At 44.2% G+C, this 26,820-nt stretch overlaps 1 protein-coding gene across 3 annotated transcripts in view; it reads right to left on the bottom strand.

Moving 5' to 3' along the window:
* fut9a (fucosyltransferase 9a) overlaps window positions 1-26,820 on the bottom strand; it is a 58,257-nt gene that overhangs the window by 12,408 nt on the left and 19,029 nt on the right. The window contains exons 1-2 of one of the 3 annotated variants that reach the window (XM_020044554.3): window positions 16,953-18,000; window positions 16,721-16,872 (exon numbers count right to left, since the gene is read on the bottom strand). The exons of the other annotated variants lie outside the window; for them this stretch is intronic. The gene's annotated coding sequence lies outside the window, so the exon portion shown is untranslated. Of the gene's footprint in view, window positions 1-16,720; window positions 16,873-16,952; window positions 18,001-26,820 lie in introns of those variants that run through there. 3 annotated transcript variants of the gene reach the window in all.

Raw genomic sequence — 26,820 nt, 5'->3', positions numbered from 1 at the left:
GGACGAGTCCACCTCTGCTTCCTCAATGGAAGACGTGACAGCGGGATAGAGGAGATCCTCGAAGTACTCCTTCCACCGCCCGACGACATCCTCAGTTGAGGTCAACAGCTGCCCACCTCTACTGTAAACAGCGTTGGTAGGGCACTTTTTCCCTCTCCTGAGGCGCCGGATGGTTTGCCAGAATCTCTTCGAGGCCAGCCGATAGTCCTTCTCCATGGCCTCACCGAACTCCTCCCAGGCCCGAGTTTTTGCCTCCACAACCACCCGGGCTGCAGCCCGCTTGGCCTGTCGGTACCCGTCAGCTGCCTCAGGAGTCCCACAAGCCAACCAGGCCTGATAGGACTCCTTCTTCAGCTTGACGGCATCCCTTACTTCCGGTGTCCACCACCCGGTTCGGGGATTGCCGCCTCGACAGGTACCGGAGACCTTACGGCCACAGCTCCGAGCGGCCGCTTCGACAATGGCGGTGGAGAACATGGTCCACTCGGACTCAATATCTCCAGCCTCTCTCGGGATCCAGTCGAAGCTCTGCCGGAGGTGGGAGTTAAAGATCTCTCTGACAGGAGACTCGGCCAGACGTTCCCAGCAGACCCTTACAGTACGCTTGGGCCTGCCGAGTCTGTCCAGCTTCCTCCCCCGCCATCGGATCCAACTCACCACCAGGTGGTGATCAGTTGACAGCTCCGCCCCTCTCTTCACCCGAGTGTCCAAGACTTACGGCCGCAGGTCAGATGAGACGACAACAAAGTCGATCATCGACCTGCGGCCTAGGGTGTCCTGGTGCCACGTGCACTGATGGACACCCTTATGCATGAACATGGTGTTCGTTATAGACAAACTGTGACTAGCACAGAAGTCCAATAACTGAACACCACTCGGGTTCAGATAAGGGGGGCCGTTCCTCCCAATCACGTCCCTCCAGGTGTTACTGTCGTTGCCCACGTGGGCGTTGAAGTCCCCCAGTAGAACGATAGAGTCCCCAGTCGGAGCACTTTCCAGCACCCCTCCCAGAGACTCCAAGAAGGTCGGGTACTCTGCACTGCCGTTCGGCCCGTAGGCACAAACAACAGTGAGAGACCTATCCTCGACCAGTAGGCGCAGGGAAACGACCCTCTCGTTCACCGGGGTGAACTCCAACACATGGTGGCAGAGCTGGGGAGCTATAAGCAAACCCACACCAGCCCGCCGCCTCTCACCATGGGCAACTCCAGAGTGGTGAAGAGTCCATCCTCTCTCAAGACGTGTGGTTCCAGAGCCCAAGCCGTGCGTAGAGGTGATCCCGACTACCTCTAATTGGAACCTCTCAACCTCACGCACGATCTCAGGCTCCTTCCCCGCCAGCGAGGTGACATTCCACGTCCCTAGAGCCAGTTTCCGTGTCCAGAGATCGGGTTATCTAGGCCCCTGCCTTCGACTGCCGCCCGATCCTCTTTGCACCGGCCCCTTATGGTCCCTCCTGTGGGTGGTGAGCCCACGGGAAGGCGGCCCCACGTCGCCCGTTCGGGCTGAGCCCGGCCGGGCCCCATGGGGAAAGGCCCGGCCACCAGGCGCTCGCATACGAGCCCCAACCCCGGGCCTGGCTCCAGGGTGGGGCCCTGGCTGCGCGATACTGGGCGACGTCACGGAACTCAAAATCTTACGCATCATTAAGGGGGTTTTGTTGATATGTTTTCTAAATGGGTTGAGGCCTTCCCGGCTGGGAAGGCTGATGCATCGGCAGTTACTAAGGCATTATTGACTGAAATTATACCCAGATGGGGAATTCCTAAGAAAGTGTCAAGTGACAATGGATCACATTTTGTGAACGGAGCCATTCAGAAGATGTCTGAGTACCTAGGAGTTGATCTGAAGACTCTCTGTGCCTACCACCCACAGAGAGGAGGGGCAGTGGAGAGGGAAAATGTATCTATTAGAATGAAACTCTCAAAGTTGGGTGAAGAGACAGGGTTGAACTGGGTTAAAGCACTCCCCCTTGTGCTTACATACATGAAAGGAAGGTCTAGGGTTAAAACAGGCCTATCCCCTCATGAGGTCATCACTGGAACACCAACGAACACAGGACTAGGCGCCCATACTCACACAGACCTCACCACAGAACACAAAATGATACAATGTTAACATACTGCACTAATCTGTCAAAAGTTCTGAACAACATCCACAGAAGTGTGAGAGCTGCTCTAATAACTCCCATTGAAGGCCCACTCCACGACGTCAAGCCTGGAGACTGGGTAGTCATCAAGGACTGCAAGAGAATGCACTGGAGCAAGCCACGCTGGTTGGGTCCATACCAAGTTCAACTGGTCACTCAGTCTGCTGTCGAACGAGGAACCTGGGTCCACGCCACACACTTGGGTTGTGGTGCTAGTAACCATCAACTCCAACACAGCCTTCAACCATGGAACCAGAGAGACAAGGACCAAGGACGTCCGGAGGAATGAGATGCACCATCGGGTGCCTGCTGATTTTAAGTATTGTCGTTGTCATATTGATTATGTGGATTTCCAAACAGCTCTATGATGATCATGGACAGATTGTATATATGACACCTAATAATGCAAGGAAAGAGACATTTGTACACCATGAGAAAAGGTCAGAACGACAGATACAGATAGGGCCTGATTTTCAACAGACTATGTTAATCTATTGCAACATGACGAACTGTCCCCCGGATGGGGATTGCTATGTACTGACAAGCCCAATGTTGAAGGATAATAAGTGGTATTGGAGTCACCTAAATACAGGAGGGAACACCATGTTCCCCTCCTCATAGTATTTTCCTAAGCATGTGAATAGGTGGAGGTGTCATGATGATGATTATTGTACAGTTAACATTTCCAAACCTCTAGGAGTAATCCAGGATTACTGGTGCTTCAGTACTGACGAAGACCACACCCCTTGCAGATCACCTGACAACCTTAAAGGTAGATCCGCTATGATATGTCCATTTACAGTTGCACGTACAACATAGCACTTAGGATAATGGTTGACTATGCAAAGCACAAGAACATGACTAATTGTTGGATCTGTCAACACATACCAACATCCTTACTTTCCCCTATGTTAACCCCTATCCCATTTACTGTAGCAGTCTGGCAGGCGCATGGTTGGACGGAGGTGGCAGCACAAATGACGATGCCAGATAAGGACTGTTATACCCCGTCAGCCATTCTTGACCAGCTGAGTGAGGCTAAGTTAGATTTGGTCTATATGGTGATAGTACAATTTAACAACCGCCGTCGTCCTGTGGGAGTGAACATATCCACATTATTTAAGTTAACCTACACCGAGCGAATAGGAGCACATGGCTTCACTGTAAAGATAAAAATGATCCTGGTGCAGACAGACTGTCATACCAAGGAGGATAAAGTCAGATCAGGTATGACCTGTAATCCCTTACCCTCAGGTTTCTCTGTTCATATTGATGCGGTGGTTAACTATATCTTAAGTGAAACATACATGAACATAGATTCAATGACCATCAATTTGCATAATTGTTTTACTCCTGCTATATCTGAGTAGCTCAGTTTGCGTGATTGTGCCCAGACTTGGTCACCAATACCTGTTTATGAATTGCATAATGTCTCGCTCTGTATTACAGATTCTTCAGGAGCCACACAGAGGTTAGGACAAAGTGATTGTTCCGCCACTACTCAAACCAACTTCACGGCTCTAGGAGCTTTGCCGGAGCAGGTCTATATAGCCTGTGGTGGGAAAGCATACAGTTGCATTCCTAGGGATGCAGGTGGGGTATGCTATATGTCGTACTTGGTCCCTTTGATTAGGCGAGCTGACCACAGGCTGCCTTACATCAATCCCAACTTCGCCATAAGCGAGCACTTACTAGAACTCAACGTATATTCAGTGTATTGACCCCACGATATGGCACATACACCTCACAGGAAGAGACAATGGCCCTGTCCACAGTGTTGGAGAAACACATGAATTTGACAACTGACACAATTGCAGCAATATGTATGGAGCTGAGTGAAACCCATTCAATTGCTTTACAAAATAGAATGGCTTCCCAGGGCGGTGTCTGTAAGGTGGTGGGCTCTGAGTGTTGGTAATTAATTTAGTCCAGGAAACTAATAAAGGTATAGAAAAGCTTCATACAGTTCATGGGTGGGACCCACTTGTGGTATGTTTTTGTCTTGTTTAATAAAATTATGTGTTTCTAAATTTGCAACACAGGTTATGGTCCAGAAGCATGTAAATGAGGATTCAGACGTTTCAGATATGTTCCAGTTCCTAAATTACTGAGATGATGATATCATAAAAGATCAAGTTGTTCAAGAGCATTGTTAGTAGTAGTCTGAAGTTTAATGAGTTGATGTTACATGATCTGAGAATAATATTGGTTAATAGTTGCATTTTAATACTACATGACATTTCATGATATAGGGCGGATTGTCAGGGAAATTTCTTGAACTGATGTATTCCTACTGATGAAAGGACTGATTCCCCATGTTTGGATAAGAAAAGGAATGTGGTAGAGGGGGATCTGGTATTTGTCTAGGGTGGCATCCATGACTGGCACCACCAGATTAGGGGGTTTCTCGTAAATCTGCCTGTCTGTATAACCCATCAGTATCTATCTGTTGTTTGTCCGGATGCTGTGAGTAGTCCTCAAGAGTTGAGAAGGATACCCATGTGGGGGAGGACAGCCTGTCCCTTGTGTGAAGCCTAGGATATGTGATAGAACAAAGGGAATATGTTTTATTGACATCAGACAGATGGGCAGCATCTTACCACACCCCCTTTTCCCCTATATGTACTGACAATTGTCTAAATAGTAATTTAGAGATTATTCACTGTTACTCTGTAACCTGTGTACTCTCTCCTTGCAAGAATAAAACTGTTGTGCAATTGAGTTTTCCTCTGTCTTACCTTACCATTTTCGTAAATCGTTTGGACTTTATAAACTGCCATCACAACACATATACTCCAGAAGTATTCCAACAGTGACAAATTATTATTGTTATTATTATCATCATCAAATGTAAATGAAATGTTAAAGCTAATGTATAAAAAGTCTACATACTCCTGTGAAAATGCCAGGTTATTGTGATGTAAAAGAATGAGACAAAGAGAAATTATGTCAGAACTTTTTCCACTTATAATATGACCTATAATGTGAACAATTCAATTGAAAAACTGAAATCTCAGAGGGGGAAAGATGAAAAATAAAAAAACATACAATAACCTGGTTGCATACAGTGGGGCAAAAAAGTATTTAGTCAGCCACCAATTGTGCAAGTTCTCCCACTTAAAAAGATGAGAGAGGCCTGTAATTTTCCTCATAGGTACACTTCAACTATGAGAGACAAAATGAGGGGAAAAAATCCAGATAATCGCATTATAGGAACTTTATTGAATTTATTGATAAATTATGGTGGAAAATAAGTATTTGGTCAATAACAACAGTTAATCTCAATACTTTGTTATATACCCTTTGTTGGCAATGACAGAGGTCAAACGTTTTCTGTAAGTCTTCACAAGGTTTTCATACACTGTTGCTGGTATTTTGGCCCATTCCTCCATGCAGATCTCCTCTAGAGCAGTGATGTTTTGGGGCTGTCGCTGGGCAACACAGACATTCAACTCCCTCCAAAGATTTTCTATGGGGTTGAGATCTGGTGACTGGCTAGGCCACTCCAGGACCTTGAAATACTTCTTACGAAGCCACTCCTTCGTTGCCCGGGTGGTGTGTTTGGGATCGTTGTCATGCTGAAAGACCCAGCCACGTTTCATCTTCAATGCCCTTGCTGATGGAAGGAGGTTTTCACTCAAAATCTCACGATACATGGCCCCTTTAATTCTTTCCTTTACACGGATCAGTCGTCCTGGTCCCTTTGCAGAAAAACAGCCCCAAAGCATGATGTTTCCACCCCCATGCTTCACAGTAGGTATGGTCTTCTTTGGATGCAACCCAGCATTCTTTCTCCTCCAAACACGACGAGTTGAGTTTTTACCAAAAAGTTATATTTTGGTTTCATCGGACCATATGACATTCTCCCAATCCTCTTCTGGACCATCCAAATGCTCTCTAGCAAACCTCAGCCCTGGACATGTATTGGCTTAAGCAGGGGGACACGTCTGGCACTGCAGGATTTGAGTCCCTGGCAGTGTAGTGTGTTACTGATGGTAGCCTTTGGTCCCAGCTCTCTGCAGGTCATTCACTAGGTCCCCTAGGGGAGATCTTGCATGGAGCCCCGGATCGAGGGAGATTATCAGTGGTCTTGTATTTCTTTCATTTTCTTATAATTGCTCCCACAGTTGATTTCTTCACACCAAGCTGCTTACCTATTGCAGATTCAGTCTTCCCAGCCTGGTGCAGGTCTACAATATTGTTTCTGGTGTCCAGCTCTTGACAGCTCTTTGGTCTTGGCCATAGTGGAGTTTGGAGTGTGACTGTTTGAGGTTGTGGACAGGTATCTTTTATACTGATAACAAGTTCAAACATGTGCCATTAATACAGGTAACGAGTGGAGGACAGAGGAGCCTCTGTTATGGAAATTTTGAACTAAGGTGCATTTGAGAAATGTCTGTCTTTCCATTGGCTGATGTGTAAATCTGTACTTTGATTGTGACACACATGTCTGTATAATATCAGAGGATTATTAGGTATTTGGGCCATGTCCTCCTGCCTAGGAGAAGGATGTATTCTTTGTCGTCCTATACATGTATGAATTAGTTACTAGTTAAAGATGCCGAGAGTGATCTGGTGTTTGAATAGGAGACATCCTTGACCGGCACGGGTGGATTAGAGGGGTACTCATAAATCTGTATAACCCTTTAGTGTCTTTGTTGACTTTCCAGACATTGTGTCTACTCAGGAGTTGAGAAGGATAAGGTGGGGGGACAGCCCGCCCTTTGGGTAAACTCTTGTGACAAGACGGATGGCAGCATCTTACCACACCCCTTTTCTATGTAATAAATACGGATTTTTCATGTATGGAGTTAGAGACTCCTCGGATGATTATGTATGTAAGCGTTTGACGCGTCTCTCTCATTTGCAAATGATTTAATAAACATGTGAAATTGTGCAAAGAGAACTTTGTCTCTGTTTCTTACTCCTTTAAGAGTGTCGATACATGGAATTTCCATCACACCTCTTAAAGAAGAAGTTACAGGTCTGTGAGAGCCAGAAATCTTGCCTGTTTGTAGGTGACCAAATTCTTATTTTACAGAGGAATTTACCAATAAATTCTTAAAAGAAATCCTACAATGTGATTTTCTGGATTTTTTTTCTCATTTTGTCTCTTATAGTTGAAGTGTACCTATGAAAATTACAGGCCTCTCTCATCTTTTTAAGTGGGAGAACTTAATACTTTTTTGCCCCACTGTAAGTGTGCACACCGCACAAGCCCTGAAAAGTGAAGCCAAAACGTCTCGATCGCCCCCTGGTGAGTGGTCCCAGTATAGGTCATAAACCCCGCCCTCCCCATGTTATTCAATGGGACACGAGACCAACTATACAATTAAATTACCCTTCAAATATATTTTTTCCGAAGCTGGTTTCTGTCATTTACTGTAGTTTGTATCACGCTAATGTAAATTCAAGAGTTTGTTTTTAAAATAAGTTGGTTTTTAGTTAGTTATTTAATGCTCTAAAAACGGTGGTGTGACGTCGTGATTCACAGCTGTGATTGACAGCTATCTGAGCCGAGTAACCACTGAATCTTCGGAGGACTGAGGAGATTGGAACTTTACATTTAATCTCTAAATTTCCATAATTGATATAATTTCACACGGACATAATGGGTTGTTCTGCAGTACATTGTGCTAACCGATCTGGGATTTCCAATTGATCTTTGAATTTTTTTCGGTAAGTTAAATTTATAAGCTATTTAATTAGTAAATAAATGTAATGGGCTAGCTAACGTTAGCTAAAAGACAACAAGCCTCGTTAATAGCTAGCAGGTGATCGTTAGCTAGAAGTTACCAATTATTTTTGTATTAGGCCTATTCTAAATTAAGGTTAAACATGATGTAAGTTAGGCTATAACATATCGTCTAGGTTTAACAAGCAAAGGTTGTACTGTACTTGGACTTGCGATTGATTACGGTATGCGCATTCTGCGAGGGAGAGTGAGGGCGGGGCACAGGGGTGGGGCCGTTGATTTTGCGGCTTTACGGCTTTACTTCCTGCTCGCTACTGCGCAGAACTGGTCCCAAGATCGCTATCTGTGCAGACGCAAGTCCAAGATGTCAGCGCCGTATCGGGACACTTTTGGCTTCAGTTTTCACCAATGGAAAAGAGCGAAAGGGCGTCGTCCATTTTTTTTACAGTCTATGGTGCACACCCATCTTATAACTGAGGATGTGGCTGTGTTCAGAATTAACCAATCACATTCAAACTCATGTTAAATAGAAGTCATTACACACCTGCCATCATTTAAAGTGACTATGATTAATCATAAATAAAGTAAAGCTGTTCTATTAGGATTTTCCTGACATTTCCTTAGTTGCATCTCAGAGCAAAAGCCATGGTCCGCAGAGAGCTTCCAAAGCATCAGAGGGATCTCATTGTTGAAAGATATCAGTCAGGAGAAGGGTACAAAATTATTTCCAAAGCATTAGATATACCATGGAACACAGTGAAGACAGTCATCATCAAGTGAAGAAAATATGGCACAACAGAGACATTACCAAGAACTGGATGTCCCTCCAAAACTGATGAAAAGACGAGAAGAAAACTGGTCAGGATGTACTGGCTGTGTGCTACATGTGACAACAATCTCCCGTATTCTTCATATCAATGGGCTATGGGGTAGGATGGCAAGACGGAAGCCTTTTCTTACAAAGAAAAACATCCAAGCCCGGCTGAAGTTTGCAAAAACAAACATCAAGTCCCCATAAAGCATGTGGGAAAATGTGTTATGGTCTGATGAAACCAAGGTTGAACGTTTTGACCATAATTCCAAAAGGTATGTTTGGCGCAAAAACAACATTGCACATCACCCAAAGAACACCATACCCACAGTGAAGCATGGTGGTGGCAGCATCATACTTTGGGGCTGTTTTTCTTCAGCTGGAACCGGGGCCTTAGTCAAGGTGGAGGGAATTATGAACAGTTCCAAATACATGGCAATTTTGGCACAAAATCTTCAGCCGTCCGTTAGAAAGATGAAGATTTAGAGGAAGTTCACCTTTCAGCACGACAACGACCCAAAGCACACATCCAAATCCACAAAAGCATGGCTTCACCAGAAGCAGATTAACGTTTTGGAATGGCCTAGCCAGAGCCCAGACCTGAATCCAATTGAACTGTTCACATTATAGGTCACATTAATGGTGGAAAAAGTTCTGACATGATTTATCTTTGTCTCATTCTTTTACATCACAAGAACCTTGCATTTTAACAGGGGTGTGTAGACTTTTTATATCCACTGTATGTACAATATATATGAATTAATACTGATCATGGAGGTGAATCGGTGATATACCGTGTATGTACCCGTTACAGTTCTATATGCTTGGAAAAGGCTTTGTAACCAGACTAATGGGCATCAATAATCTTTCTTCAGAAGGTCTCAGACAGGTCATTTTATCTTGGCAAATTGTTTTCCCAAACACCCATGTGGTTAAGACCGAACCCAGTGTGATTTGTTGAATTCAGTTACCATTTTCAATGAATGTAGTTGGAAATGTGTACAAGTGTGTAACAAAAAAATAAATAATACTTTACAGTGGCCAAAACCAGTGTACAGAAAACAACACATAAAAATGGGAAGCATATAGTCTTCTACAATCCTATTCAAGGATTGCTTTGTTGCCCCCTAAGGGGGATGGTGCGCCAGAGCGGAGGGAGGAGGTAGCAATGGCAGAGGCTCGGAATACCCCTAGCAGTGGCCCCTCTTCAAACCACTCTGGAGGCTGTAGCATAGCCCCTCCCCCAAAAGAAAAAAACATATGGGGGGGCTTCTGGGCTTCCCCTTGAGGTCGTCGACATTGCCGCTGCTCGGGATCCTGACAGGGATCCATAGCCAGCGTCCAACTCTGCATGGTCCTTGGTTGGTGGATCATACTGTCATAGTTCAGAAGAGGCAGGACACAAGGTGCCGAGTACAGGGAAACATCCTTTTAATATCTTTCTTCCACAAACAAAAAGAAAAAAAGGAGAGGCAAATCCGCGAACTGAGGCACAACACAAACGGCATGAAACTAAATGACTGAAAGGGCAAATTAAATTACTGAAAGGGCAACGTGGGGTAACTGCCTCAAATTGGGGACAATCAAAAACAGCAAAGCAGAGATGCCAAGAGGCAACTCGGCAGGCAGGCCCTGACTGTGGCCCCCAGGTACATAGAGATGTAGGCTAGTGTACACATTCTTACAACACTATTAAACACCAAATGATGCAACCCCCTACTGCATAAGTACATTATATATCACTTTCTTTGTTTCCTCTAGGTTGCCGGATTTAAATCAGATTTAAAACATTTGTTTGTAAACAGGCCAAGCCCCCCTCCAAGAACTGCCACCTTAACGTGGTGGAGGGGTTTGAGTACCCGAGTGACCCTAGGAGCTATGTTGTCTGGGGCTATATGCCCCTGGTAGGGTCTCCCAAGGCAAACAGGTCTTAGGCGACGGGTCAGACTAAGAGCGGTTCAAAACCCCTTAATGAAGAATTCAATTTTGAGTACCGTGACGTCGCCCGGTATGGCGCAGCCGGGGCCCCACCCCGGAGCCAGGCCCGGGGTTGGGGCTCGAATGCGAGCGCCTGGTGGCCGGGCCTTCCCCCATGGGGCCCGGCCGGGCTCAGCCCGAACGGGTGACGTGGGGCCGCCCTCCCGTGGGCTCACCACCCACAGGAGGGACCATAAGGGGCCGGTGCAAAGAGGATCGGGCGGCAGTCGAAGGCAGGGGCCTAGACAACCCGATCTCTGGACACGGAAACTGGCTCTAGGGACGTGGAATGTCACCTCGCTGGCGGGGAAGGAGCCTGAGTTAGTGCGTGAGGTTGAGAGGTTCCGATTAGAGGTAGTCGGGATCACCTCTATGCACGGCTTGGGCTCTGGAACCACACTCCTTGAGAGAGGATGGACTCTTCACCACTCTGGAGTTGCCCATGGTGAGAGGCGGCGGGCTGGTGTGGGTTTGCTCATAGCTCCCCAGCTCTGCCGCCATGTGTTGGAGTTTACCCCGGTGAACGAGAGGGTCGTTTCCCTGCGCCTACGGGTCGGGGATAGGTCTCTCACTGTTGTTTGTGCCTACGGGCCTAACGGCAGTGCAGAGTACCCGACCTTCTTGGAGTCTCTGGGAGGGGTGCTGGAAAGTGCTCCGACTGGGGACTCTATTGTTCTACTGGGGGACTTCAACGCCCACGTGGGCAACGACAGTGACACCTGGAGGGGCGTGATTGGGAGGAACGGCCCCCCTGATCTGAACCCGAGTGGTGTTCAGTTATTGGACTTCTGTGCTAGTCACAGTTTGTCCATAATGAACACCATGTTCAAACATAAGGGTGTCCATCAGTGCACGTGGCACCAGGACACCCTAGGCCGCAGGTCGATGATCGACTTCGTTGTCGTCTCATCTGACCTGCGGCCGTATGTCTTGGACACTCGGGTGAAGAGAGGGGCGGAGCTGTCAACTGATCACCACCTGGTGGTGAGTTGGATCCGATGGCGGGGGAGGAAGCTGGACAGACTCGGCAGGCCCAAGCGTACTGTAAGGGTCTGCTGGGAACGTCTGGCCGAGTCTCCTGTCAGAGAGATCTTTAACTCCCACCTCCGGCAGAGCTTCGACTGGATCCCGAGGGAGGTTGGAGATATTGAGTCCGAGTGGACCATGTTCTCCACCGCCATTGTCGAAGCGGCCGCTCGGAGCTGTGGCCGTAAGGTCTCCGGTGCCTGTCGAGGCGGCAATCCCCGAACCCGGTGGTGGACACCGGTAGTAAGGGATGCCGTCAAGCTGAAGAAGGAGTCCTATCAGGCCTGGTTGGCTTGTGGGACTCCTGAGGCAGCTGACGGGTACCGACAGGCCAAGCGGGCTGCAGCCCGGGTGGTTGTGGAGGCAAAAACTCGGGCCTGGGAGGAGTTCGGTGAGGCCATGGAGAAGGACTTTCGGCTGGCCTCGAAGAGATTCTGGCAAACCATCCGGCGCCTCAGGAGAGGGAAACAGTGCCCTACCAACGCTGTTTACAGTAGAGGTGGGCAGCTGTTGACCTCAACTGAGGATGTCGTCGGGCGGTGGAAGGAGTACTTCGAGGATCTTCTCAATCCCGCTGACATGTCTTCCATTGAGGAAGCAGAGGATGAGGGCTCAGAGGTGAACTCGTCCATCACCCGGGCTGAAGTCACAGAGGTGGTCAAGAAACTCCTCGGTGGCAAGGCACCGGGGGTGGATGAGATCCGCCCTGAGTACCTCAAGTCTCTGGATGTTGTGGGGCTGTCTTGGTTGACACGCCTGTGCAACATCGCGTGGCGGTCGGGGACAGTGCCTCTGGGATGGCAGACCGGGGTGGTGGTCCCTCTTTTTAAGAAGGGGGACCGGAGGGTGTGTTCCAACTACAGGGGGATCACACTTCTCAGCCTGCCCGGGAAAGTCTATGCCAGGGTTCTGGAGAGGAGAATACGGCCGATAGTAGAACCTCGGATTCAGGAGGAACAGTGTGGTTTTCGTCCGGGCCGTGGAACACTGGACCAGCTCTATACCCTCTACGGGGTGTTGGAGGGTTCATGGGAGTTTGCCCAACCAATCCACATGTGTTTTGTGGATTTGGAGAAGGCATTCGACTGTGTCCCTCGCGGCATCTTGTGGAGGGTGCTTGGGGAATATGGGGTCCTGGGTCCTTTGCTAAGGGCTGTCAGGTCCCTATACAACCGAAGCAGGAGCTTGGTCCGCATTGCCGGCAGTAAGTCAGACTTGTTCCCAGTGCATGTTGGACTCCGGCAGGGCTGCCCTTTGTCACCGGTTCTGTTTGTAATTTTTATGGACAGAATTTCTAGGCGCAGCCAGGGGCCGGAGGGTGTCAGGTTTGGGGACCACACGATTTCGTCTCTGCTCTTTGCAGATGATGTTGTCGTGTTGGCCCCTTCTAACCAGGACCTTCAGCTTGCACTGGGACGGTTTGCAGCCGAGTGTGAAGCGGTGGGGATGAAAATCAGTACCTCCAAATCCGAGGCCATGGTCCTCAGTCGGAAAAGGGTGGCTTGCCCACTTCAGGTTGGTGGAGAGTGCCTGCCTCAAGTGGAGGAGTTTAAGTATCTAGGGGTCTTGTTCACGAGTGAGGGAAGGATGGAACGGGAGATTGACAGACGGATCGGTGCAGCTTCTGCAGTAATGCAGTCGATGTATCGGTCTGTCGTGGTGAAGAAAGAGCTGAGCCGCAAGGCGAAGCTCTCGATTTACCAGTCAATCTACGTTCCTACTCTCACCTATGGTCATGAGCTTTGGGTCATGACCGAAAGGACAAGATCCCGGATACAGGCGGCCGAAATGAGTTTTCTCCGCAGGTTGGCTGGGCGATCCCTTAGAGATAGGGTGAGAAGCTCGGTCACCCGGGAGGAGCTCAGAGTAGAGCCACTGCTCCTCCACATCGAGAGGGGTCAGCTGAGGTGGCTTGGGCATCTTTTTCGGATGCCTCCGGAACGCCTTCCTGGGAAGGTGTTCCGGTCCCGTCCCACCGGGAGGAGACCCCGGGGAAGACCTAGGACACGCTGGAGGGACTATGTCTCCCGGCTGGCCTGGGAACGCCTCGGTGTCCCCCCGGAAGAGCTAGAGGAAGTGTCTGGGGAGAGGGAAGTCTGGGCATCCCTGCTTAGACTGCTGCCCCCGCGACCCGGCCCCGGATAAGCGGGAGAAGATGGATGGATGGACAGGCCAAGCCAACAAGCAAAGGCAAGCTTATTGCTATCAGAATGTTTTGGCTCGAGAAACTAATTATAAAGGCTATGGAGTTAGATATCTGCCAAAAGGTTAAGTGTACGTATTCTGAGGATCGTAAGAAAATCCATCCGTAAATTGGTTTGAACCTAAAAAAAGTAATACATAAAACATGAAATATAAGCGTGAAAGTGATCTATGAACATACAAACTCCCGTAAACACAATTTACATTAACTTGAATGAGTAAGTGTGTCCAAACTTTTGACTGGTACTGTATAAAGCATGCAGACAGCTTTGAGTCTGGGGAAAAGCCTCTACCAGCATTGCACATCTAAATTTGTATTAATTCCATTCGCCCTTCTAGATCCTCACAAGCTCTGTCAGGTCTTCACATATACCAACAGATGTTCAACTGGGTTTTAGTCCTGGCTTTGCCTATGACATTTACGGTCAAGTCCTAAAACCAGTGTAGCATAGGGCTGGTCAATAATTCAATAAACACGTTTTTAAAGAATTCAATTATGAAAATAATGTAATGGTTGATATTGTGGTATTGCTAATTTTGCTCTGTGGATATCTGGAACAAAAAGGTATGTGTGTCAAATTTCAGACTGTGTAACTGTATAACATGGTTTGCACAAGTGCTACTAGTAAAGGTGTCCACCATGGCAGATATTGGAGAGGTTTCTACTAGGGATCTGTATTGGACATGACTTTGTTATCCAAATAGTGTGTTATTATTTAAATAGTATTCGGTTAACTGATTTTTTCCCCCCCTCTGTTCAGTGTCTGTGTTCTTTTGCCCATCATAATATTTTCTTTTTATTGGCCAGTCTCTTCATTGTTGACGTTGAGACTGGTGTTTTGCACTATTATTGAAGATGCCAGTTGAGGACCAGTCTGTTTCTCAGACTAGACACTAATGTATTTGTCCTCTTGCACTAATGTATTAGTCCTTCAGAGTTCCTGTTATTCTGTTTATCTAATGCACTATGATTGACAATATGTGTCTTCCATGGTCCATGCATTTTCTTTGTATTTTTCAATGTATTCCTCTTTATCCAGGCACATTGTAATGACTGCAAAATCAGCTGAACAAGGCTCCTCGTCTCCATTTATTTGTGTAAGACTAGGGCTTTGGCCTAGACAAAAGTCTCCCTTTTGGGTCTGTCTTTTGGGGTGGCAACTATTCCTTGTACATTCCTTCAACAAGGTCTATGCAGTGGAGAAGGAACCTTAGCAATGTAAAATCAGAACAACAGTTATTACTATGTACTGGTCTCTGGTCTCTAGTCTATATCTGTTATGACATTTGTGCCCGTATATATATAATTTTAAATAATCAACTTTTATGCCAATGACTAAAGTCTTTGTGAGTGGCAATATCTTTGTGAAAACTATTCTTTGCGAATAGTGCAAATGAGTCCTGTTGATAAGACAATTGCTTGATTAAGGCATCAGCAAATATGACCCTGAATTACAAGTCTAAGCATGCATTACAACATATAGCATGCACCCGTACTGTATTCAAAACAGACAACATTCTTATTCTACACAAATGCATTTTTTGTTTACAATGAAATTAATAACTTAATAAAAAGACAAACTAAGATATCACTATAGCATGATATCAACTCTTTAGCCATATGGTGCTACAACCTGGTCTCAGGGGAATACATAGACTATTTTATGTAAATCTTTGACAGCTGAATTTGTAAGTTATATTACGTTAGGTAAAGTAATGTTAGAGTAAAATTCCAGAAAAAAAGTGAAAGGCCTTGTTTTGAAAACAGGTCCTTTCACTCTGCAGACAGGTGCTCTACCCACTGATCTGAATAGGAATTTCTTGATTGAGGCAGCAAGAGTAGTGGTGTTACAACGTCAATATGTTATTTTCTGTGTTTAATTCCATAAACTCCAACTGTCACACTACCTCTGACATTACTGAATCGTAATTAAGATACCCTTAAGTAAAACTGCTATTTCTGAGGATGTATATTTCATAATTCATAATAATTGTGTATACATTTAATCATAATTATTTAAAATGAGATAAAATGATTTGACTAGAAATATAACTGTTGATTGTCATAAAATAAAAATACACCAGTTAAATAATTCATAGATAAATCCATGAGATTCTTTGATCTATCTTTTACCAGACCATATTCAGGTAAAAGGTAACACACTATACAATAATTATGAAGCTGGATCATCCTAATTGTTCCTTCAGACCTATGATGCAGTATATAGCCAAAAGTATATGACACCGCAAATAATTAATGAGTTCAAGGGTTTCAGCCGCACCCATTGCTCACAGATGTCCAGCACATAGTCAAGAAATCTGCATAGACAATCATTGACAATATAATTAGTTGTACTGAAGAGCTCAATAAATTTAAACGTGGCACTGTCATAGGATGCCACCTTTGCCACAAGTTCATTTGTGAAAATTTCGGCTCTACTAGAACTGCCGCTGCCAACTGTAATGGTTAAAATCTAATCCTATAGACGAAGAACCATATGTGTGACATAAAAAAAATACAAAAATAAGAGATGTACATGAAAAATCTGTATTGGATACCTTTTTCTAAAGTTAACCTGTTTCACAAGCCTTCCCTGTGAAACAGGTCCCAACTAACAATATTTTATATTTAATAGGCTGGTGGAGTAACTGCTTACAACCAGTTTCCAAAAAAGTTGGGACGCTGCTTAAAATGCAAATAAAAACAGAATGCAATGATCTGCAAATCATTTATCCCTTTAGTTAATTGAAAATAGGACAGTGTGAGGGAAGCGAGTGTGTAAAAGGACAGGCAAAAATGAAAACAACAAAATGAACAATCAATGATTAGTCTTTTAATAGGTCTGCCAAAAATCCACACCACATGGTCAGGCATTTTTCGCCCTGGACTAGCCGGGGCGGACCGGGAATCTAGAATCGCCTCAACCTTGTTGAGGTCCCCCGGCTACCAACACTGGGCGCAGAGGCGCCACTGCAGGACTGGATCCCCCCAGCAGACCAGGAACCACTGGCCTGAGGAGAGAGACATGGAACAAAGGAGGGATGTTAGTATATGATGGAGTCAGTTGGAGTTCATAGGTGACTTTGTTTACCTTCCAGAGGACCTTGAGCAGCCCCACGTACTGGAGACCCAGCTTATGACAGGCCAGACGGAGCAGGAGGACCCTCGTGGACAACCATGCATTGTCCCCCGGATGGAACTCTGATGCGTTGCTCCGCCGCTGGTCTACCTGCACATTCTGATGCCGCACTGCCTCCTGCAGGTAGACATTGGCGGTGTACCAGACCTCGCCAGACTTCTTGAACCACTCCACCACGGCCTGGACATTACTGGAACCCCCTACCCAGTGGTACAACGGAAGCTAGAAACCGAGGACCACCTGGAAGGGAAGCGGTCACAGTCCCGGAGCTGCCCGTTGATGGCAATGGCCCGGACGTTGTAGTCGTCCAGCGGCATGGAAGCACTGAGTTTCAGCGGCATCTGAAACTCAGTTCGCAGACCCCTGCAAAAAGTGTCCCGTAAAGCCAGCTCATTCCAGCCACTGGATAACACCACCGCCCGGAACATACCCAGAGGCCGTACCCGTTCCCTGCCTAAGGCACACAAGCTGCTCGCCCCCATCCTGCCCCTGGTCAAACACAACTTAGAAAACACCTCAATTCCCCAGACCCACTGTTCCATTCCCCATTCGAGGGTGCGCCCAGTTAAGAGTGATTATCGTGGTCACCTTCTCATAATTTGTAAAAGGCACATCTCCAAAATACAATTCACATTGGAGAAGGAAACCATTACAACCCTCCAGATGACCATCATACTTCTCAGGCAAGGCTCTCCGGAGTTCTCTTACCTGGGCGCGGCTAGACACCACACGGACAGTGACGGGAGGCAAAGCAGCACCAGCTGGCTCAATAGCGCACTCCCCTCCCGACCGTGCTGCCATGTGCGACATAATCTTGCCAAATGCTGTTATTAATCCGGAAATCTCTCCCTCCATGGCCAGAGACTATCCTCTAGCTCCGGTACACGACCCGGGGCTCCAGCCCCCTCCCTATTCCCACCCTGACTCATCTCAACCTGGGTAGTGCAGGAAAATTCGGAAAGAGAAAAATAAACAATATAAGCCGGGGGACCTATATAAGCGTTTGGAAACTGAGGAGACCACTTGCTGCAGTTTTGAAAGTGAAATGTTTTCCCATTCTTGCTTGATATAGGATTTCCGCAGCTCAACAGTTCTGGGTCTCCTTTGTCGTATTTTTCACCTCATAATGCGCCAAATGTTTAATATATGTGACAGAATTCAGGAACGGGGTACATATTCTTTTTCTTCAGAAATGCCTTCTTGAAGATGTAAACTTTCATGACTTAAAAAACTAGTATGCGAAGTGTAAATACAAATACAATTTTAAACGCAAACCCTTGTTTAACCAGCAGAAAATACTGGACTTTTCTTGCTAGACATGACTGGCTGAGATAATGAAGAGGCTGGACATGCTGAGTTCTGATTGGTCTGCCAAGTTACTGGCTTCTGTCATAACACAACTACTTGGTCGACCCCGGGATTTTCAAACATGGATAACTGCGAACGGGTTGCTAGAACTGTCAACCACATCACTGCCCTGAATTAAGCTAGTAAATCTGAGTCAGATCAAGTTGTTACAGAATACCTTCTAGAGGACAATGATGCTGAGAGGAAATGGACATGAGAGCACCTTTGTAAAAACTATGTATAATAAGACCATTTCAATACATATTTCCCTTAGGCATCTGTGAGAAGGTCATAAAGACAAGAAAACTAAAATCCCCCTGTAGGTCTCTTCCTAATGTGAGAGGAAGCTGGACGCTATCAACTAACCTGTACAGCTTAACTTTAGATACAGGATAATATCACTAAGCATCAACACCATTGTTGATTCTTATACAGATCTTGAACTAAAAAACAAATTCAACTGCAAACCAAGAGGAAGCCTGCCTCTTATTTATTTGTGACTATGTGCAAAACATCTCCTGCACCACCCCACTTGCTCTGCTCCTCTCCCTAACCTAACATCTCATGAAACCCTCTCCTCTCTGAGAATTAACCCCCGGAAACACCTGCTCATCTTAAGAAACCCAACACCCTTTCCTCCCAGAGAAAGAAGCCCCTGGAAACTGTCCAAATATTACCACCTGTACATGAACACATGGTCATGTTCCACTTTCTTCGCTTCTTGTGGTGGCCTAATGGGGATGTGACAAAAAAACATATGGAGTACAGGATGACTGTGCATCTGTTCGGAGCAACGTTATCACCAAGTTGTGCCAATTATGCTTTGAAAAGGACTGTGGAGGACAATAAGACTTCCTTCGAGGCAGAAGTAATGACATTATTCGATGCAATTCTTATGTGGATAACAGCCTGAAATCCATGCCCTTAGAGAAAGAGGCTGCCCAAATTGTGCATAACCTTACTGCTGCATATATACAGGTTGGGTTTCACCTATCAAAATGGATCACAAACAGCCATGCAGTGATGGCTACTAATCCAAAGGGAAATATGACAAAAGAGCTGCCATTGGATAGGACAGTCTACATACGGAAAGTGGGCTTGGACTCTGCTAGTGTATTGAAACTGATACATTAATGTTTAAGCTTGCCTTTGAGGAAAGGACACACACACAATGTAGAATTTTGTCTGTGGTCAGTTCATTTTATGACCCCTTGGGATTTTTATCTTCCTTTACTTTGCTACCTAAACTGTTGTTGCAGGAGATGGGCAACCAGAACATTGGATGGAATGATAACATATCCCAAGTGTTCTGTCAGCAGTGGAAAGAATGGTTGCTGAATTTGGGGAAGATAGCAAGAGTTCAATGTACACCGATGTATCAAGCCCAGAGACTTTGGACAGCCTAAGTATGCCCAGCTGCATCAATGTTTGGATGCTAGTGAACACGGATATGGCACTGTCGTACTTGAGACTGGAGAACAACAACTAACAGGTGCATGTTTATTGTAGAAATTTACTGAGGTGATGTATTGATTGATTATACCATTGTATAGCAGAGTGAAAAATCACTAACTACCTCTGTGTTGATAGTAAAATTCTGAGTCCATGTATTCACACAGGATAGGATAGTGCTAGATGTGCTAATACAGAGCTAAACTAATCAAAGGAACAAGCCTAGACTGATTGAGACCATAGTCAATGTTGTCCTACCTTTTTGCCTATACAAAAGGAGGTGTTTCTGAACTGTACGGCAGACAGACTGTCACTGATCTTGTGTTAGTGTCTTTCTGTCTCTATTTGCAAATATTAATGAACTGTATTTGTGTTAAAGAGTATTTTGATCTACCTTACTTGCCTTTAAGGGTTATGACTTTAGATTTCTTTCACATGTTGCATTCATGCTAGATAAAGCCAGAGTTTCCCCACTGAATCTGTCAACAGTTTAAAGTCTTGAACTTACAGCTCCCGTGTTCGCAGTTTAAGTAGAGAAGATGCTGATGAAGGAGTTTGGATAGCTTCAGTTGGATAAGTTTTTGGACAGAGAGCATGATGGTACTTAAATACATTGGAAATGAGACTAAGCAGTTTCACACCTTTGTATCCAACAAGAATTCTGCCGTAAGAGAATCCGCAGGGATTGGTCAATGGAATTACATAAACACAAGGGAGAACTCTGCAGATGAAGCCTCTCGAGGATTGTCAGCCGACAGTTTTTTTTATCATATAAGAGATGGATGAAGGCCCAGAGTTTCTTTTGAAGCCAGAAAATAATGGCCAAAATACAAAACATTGTCTCATCTCATCTTCATCCGCTTATCCGGTATCAGGTCGCGGGGACAGTAGCTCCAGCAGGAGACCCCAAACTTCCCTTTCCCAAGCCACATTTGCCAGCTCTGACTGGGGGATCCTGAGGCGTTCCCAGGCCAGTGTCGAAATATAATCTCTCCACCTAGTCCTGGGCCTACTCTGAGGTCTCCTCCCAGCTGGACGTGCCTGGAACACCTCCCTAGGGAGACATCCTGGGGGCATCCTTACCAGATGCCCGAACCACCTCAACTGGCTCTTTTTGATGCAGTTCCTCACGGAAAATTTTATTCCACAAATTCATTTGACATTTAACACTAGGACTGCCAAGCCTTTCAAAACGAACATTAAATAGATAGTTTGTCTAAAAATGACATTTATCCCAAAAAGATCACTTACCAAAAGTTAGTCTGGAATGGACATAGAATATTTATTTTCCAGCCATCCATTATTCAACTCCGTCCCAGTTTGTAATTAGCATTCTTAGCATCGTTCAAATTCATGAATGGACGCTGTGCGTCCCACTACAGCAAAACTGCATTGCAAGGGGAAAACTACTCCAAAACACTTCAAACTACATTTAGTAATATGTTGCAGTAGCATAGATTTTTTTCAAAATGTACAGTGACCAAACAATGGGCAGAATTTGGTCAATCCAAACCAGCATTAGCGAACAATTTCTTACAGCTATTCACACAGTTTGTGTGCTTCAGCGATGACGTAATCGGGGTGGGAGTGAACTTTAACATCCAGAAGCTACACAAGGTGATTAAATAAATAATTAGTTAATTTGTTTTATTAATAATTACTAAGCCTAATAGATATGTAGAATATATATCTCCGCCTGTCTCCTGTTTACTCCGGATTGTGATGCTGCCTTCTGACTACCTGTGTACCGACCTCCGCCCGACTGTATGCTGCTCTATTGCTTTGTGGATTAAAGTTACGCTTTTAGCTTCACTCTATCCAGGGTTGTATTGTGTTCGTTACAAGATGATATGTGTGTGATTTAGTTTCTCTCTCTCCTAACATAAAAACAGTAATGGTGTAATAGGTTTGTTGAATTGGTGATTACAAAAGAATATCTTGTATTTCGTTTTGTGAATAATTATTTAAATTTACATTTTAGATTTTGCATTTGATGAATTAGCCTACACAAGAATACTGAATCTCATATTGAAAAACGATAAAGTGTGATACATACGTAGAATTGTCAAGTAGCCTATATCGTTTGTATTATGTTTCAATAATAGCCCAATTAAATTGTTGAATGTTCATGGAAATATTGTATAAGTTAATTCAAATTCACCTCTCGCATTCATCCATCATGTATTCAGTGAGGGGTGATTAGCGCCTGGGTACCATTTGTGTACCAACACTAAATGCTGTGGGCTATTGGCGATTTAAGTCTGAAAACAGGGTAAAAGAAACTGGTGAATAGTCACTAAATAGTTTTCCTTTTGTGAGTTTAGAATTCTGACAACGTAACAATGTAATATATACCTATTTAGAAAAAGTAAAGGAATGAGCTTTCAAAATGGCAGTTTTAATTACAAACTCTTAACGCCAAACAAATCCTGTGATTCATTATTTTTTGACTACTGAATGCTAACAATGCTAAACCATCGGATACTGGGGGTCTGAAAGGCCTGGCGGTTCTAGATTAGTGTAAATCCTGTATTTGGTTATATGTCAAAAACATGTTTAGTAAAATATAGTTATCCAAGTAAACAGAGAAAAGCCAGTCATAATAAGCATAAAATAATTTTGTTTTTCCAACATCTGAACTCTCATTCTCAAGCTTTATTCAGCATTGTAGAATGAAAAAACACAGACAACACCCACGTAAGTCCTCCCAACTGTGCAATGTATGGTATATTGAACAGAATTATAACAACAATCATTGTATTTTATCAAGGCCAATTATTTGTATATTAAAATTGCAACAGACACCTCAATAATCAGACCTAGTGAGCCATACGTAATGTATATGTATGGCTTAATGTAGCACATAAATAACTACATTTAGATCATAATATGGCATTATTAAGTGAATATCATGTCAAGTAATAATCAAAATGAAATGTGCATGTTAAAAAATCTATACTTGTTACTAATTTGATAAACATACCTGTTAACATACCCAACTGTACTTATCCAACATTTGCCACCTTATAAGAGAAATTACATTTCTTTGATTTAGCAAGAACAGTGAAGTGAATTGTATATGGTGTCAGGGCAATACGCATACAGTGGTGGAGATGCTGGGCAGAGAGGGATGCGCGATTATTCGTTTTAATTGAGTTCATTTGGGAGAATGACAATTTGCATGTGTAAGAGTCATTCACAAATCGCATCACTTCAGTGGGGATACTGAAATTATCAAACCTAGTGGCAAAGGTGTTTTTCAACGTGTCTATAAATCCCATCATCACCTCAGTGATTTGTAGGTCTGATTTGCGCAATGTGGATAAGTGGTCTGTACAAGCCTGAAACAGAGTTCAACATCTTTGCTCATAACATGAGGTTAGCCCCAAACTCTTGTGGCGGCGAGCATCAGAGCTCAATGGGAAAGTGGTGTCAAAGTTAGCATGAGTCGCCTTAAAATGCCTTCTCAAGTTATATTCTTTACACACCGATATGCACTCGGTGCAGAGTAAACAGACGGGCCTCCCACAGATATAAACACATATTTCTCTGTCCATTCACTGTTGAATTGCCGTTTTTCTGAGTCAACTTTTAGTTGTTTCAAAGTAGAAAGATACTTTTTTTCTAACTAACTCAGGCAAACGTGCTAGCAAGAATTTGATCACCTGTTTCAAGAGCGTGAGAAAATGCACAAGCGTTTTTTTTTTGTTTTTTTTTTAGCAATGTGGTGGAAATATTTTTATTCCATAGTACAATGAAATCATATTGCTTATTCTAAGTATAATCCAGAAATGTTGTAAGCCCATTGTGTGTTTCGGCTCTGCTCACTTGTACAGGATGTGCCTACTCCAGATAGCTATAGTGTTGGCTGAACTTCTCAAGGGCTGTAAACATCTTGTTATCTTTCTAAGACGAAGTTTGCAGAGAAGCTGGTTGGACATGTAGACTAAGCATTCATAGGAGGGGGACACAGTGGGCTGTACTGAATGTATATACAGGTGCTGGTCATAAAATTAGAATATCATCAAAAAGTTTATTTATTACAGTAATTCCATTCTAAAAGTGAAACTTGCACACAGACTGATATATTTCAAGTGTTTATTTCTTTTAATTTTGATGATTATAACTGACAACTAATGAAAACCCCAAATTCAGTATCTCAGAAAATTAGAATATTGTGAAAAGGTTCAATATTGAAGACACCTGGTGCCACATTCTAATCAGCTAATTAACTCAAAACACCTGCAAAGGCCTTTAAATGGTCTCTCAGTCTAGTTCTGTAGGCTACACAATCATGGGGAAGATTGCTGACTTGACAGCTGTCCAAAAGACGACCATTGACACCTTGCACAAGGAGGGCAAGACACTAAAGGTCATTGCTAAAGTGGCTTGCTGTTCACAGAGCTCTGTGTCCAAGCACATTAATAGAGAGGCGAAGGGAAGGAAAAGATGTGGTAGAAAATGGTGTACAAGCAATAGGGATAACCGCACCCTGGAGAGGAATGTGATACAAAACCCATTCAAAAATGTGGGGGAGATTCACAAAGAGTGGACTGTAGCTGGAGTCAGTGCTTCAAGAACCACCACGCACGACATGGGTTTCAGCTGTGAGATTCCTTGTGTCAAGCCACTCTTGAACAAGACACAGCGTCAGAAGTGTCTCGCCTGGGCTAAAGACAAAAAAGGACTAGACTGGTCCAAAGTTATGTTCTCTGATGAAAGTACATTTTGCATTTCCTTTGGAAATCAAGGTCCCAGAGTCTCACCCAGAGAGGAGAGGCACAGAATCCAGGTTGCTTGAAGTCCAGTGTAAAGTTTCCACAGTCAGTAATGGTTTGGGGTGCCATGTCATCTGCTGGTGTTGGTCCACTGTGTTTTCTGAGGTCCAAGGTCAACGCAGCCATCTACCAGGAAGTTTTAGAGCACTTCATGCTTCCTGCTGCTGACCAACTTTATGGAGATGCAGATTTCATTTTCCAACAGGAAAATTTGGCACCTGCACACAGTGCCAAAGCTACCAGTACCTGGTTTAAGGACCATGGTATCCCTGTTCTTAATTGGCCCGCAAACTCGCCTGACCTTAACCCTTATAGAAAATCTATGGGGTATTGTGAAGAGGAAGATGCGATACGCCAGACCCAACAATGCAGAAGAGCTGAAGGCCACTATCAGAGCAACCTGGGCTCTCATAACACCTGAGCAATGCCACAGACAGATCGACTCCATGCCACGCCACATTGCTGCAGTAATTCAAGCAAAAGGAGCCCCAACTAAGTATTGAGTGCTGTACATGCTCATACTTTTCATGTTCATACTTTTCAGTTGGCCAACATTTCTAATATTCTAATTTTCTGAGATACTGAATTTGGGATTTTCATTAGTTGTTTGTTATAATCATCCAAATTAAAAGAAATAAACACTTGAAATATACCAGTCTGTGTGGAATTAATGTATATATTATACAAGTTTCACTTTTTGAATGGAATTACTGAAATAAATCAACTTTTTTATTGATTTTATGACCAGCACCTGTAGGCCTGAGCTCAACGTTCAAGAGAGAGCTCTTGAACTGACTCTACTGAGAGTGTTGTTAACTGATCCAAGTTTGCAAATTTTGAATAAAGCTTTACATGTGAAAAGAACCTACAGTTTCTGTGCCTTTCCCATTTAATGATTTCCACGACAGCCATAATTAGCCTCATGATCAAAGGGCCGGTACAAATTATCTTGGGGGCCGAACCTGGCCCCAGGGCTGCCAACTGAATATCCCTGGTATACAGTATAGCCTACTGTTGGTTTTAAAGCCAATTCGCAAATTGTCATAAGATTCTAACATACTCTACGTCAAAACCATGATCTAAGCAAATAACTGTGCTTTGTATCATAGTATTTTTAAAGATAATTCAGCTGTTTAAACAAATAGTATTTATTTGTGCAGGCTATTATTGTGTCTTTATAAAATAACATCATAATAGCAGTGATGTAGACGCAACTGGAAACATTTCACTTTTAAATTAAACCTTTTATGTTAGGAGCTATAATGTTCAGAACATTGTAAACATTGTGTGGAACTATTGTTCAGAAAAGATTTTTGAGAAAGAATAGCATTTTCAGCGTTCTAGCTCCCCCATGCTTTGGAATAGTGCAATCACAGCTTGACGCAATCTACCTGATCTTACCACGGTAAGAAAACGCTGTAATTAGATGGGCAACATCTGTACTTAGAAGCAAGAGGGTATTATGTGAGTATAGGAGACCATAGGTCTGAGTGGACGTCCATGACATGCGGAGTTCCTCAAGGCTCAATTCTTGCGCCACTCTTATTCAACCTGTACATGCTCCCAATGAGCCAAATAATGAGAAAGAACCAAATCTCTTATCACAGCTATGCAGATGACACACAGATCTACTTAGCCCTATCGCCAAACGATTACAGCCCAATTGACTCTCTGCTCCAATGCATTGATGAAATAAATAGTTGGATGTGCCAAAACTTTCTTCAGTTAAACAAAGATAAAACTGAAGTTATTGCGTTTGGAAATAAAGATGAAGTTCTCAAGGTGAACGCGTACCTTCACTCTAAAGGTCAAACAACTAAAAATCAAGTCAGGAATCTCGGTGTGTCTCTAGAGTCAGACCTTAACTTCAGTAGTCATGTCAAAGCAATAACTAAATCAGCATACTATCATCTGAAAAATATTGCAAGAATTAGATGCTTTGTTTCTAGTCAAGACTTAGAAAAACTAGTGCATGCTTTCATCACCAGCAGGGTGGATTATTGTAATGGACTCCTCACTGGCCTTCCCAAAAAGACCATAAGACAGTTGCAGCTCGTACAGAACGCCGCGGCCAGGATTCTCAGCAGAACCAGAAAATATGATCATATCACACCAGTCCTCAGGTCTTTACACTGGCTGCCAGTTACATATAGGATCGATTTTAAAGTATTACTACTGGTATATAAATCGTTCAAAGGCCTAGGACCTCAATACATTGCAGATTTGCTCAATGAATATAAACC

Source organism: Esox lucius, chromosome 15, assembly GCF_011004845.1.
Source record: "Esox lucius isolate fEsoLuc1 chromosome 15, fEsoLuc1.pri, whole genome shotgun sequence".
Classification (NCBI taxonomy): Eukaryota; Metazoa; Chordata; class Actinopteri; order Esociformes; family Esocidae; genus Esox; species Esox lucius.
Note: the sequence above shows the minus strand (reverse complement) of the source record. Positions and strands in the feature narration are given on the sequence as shown.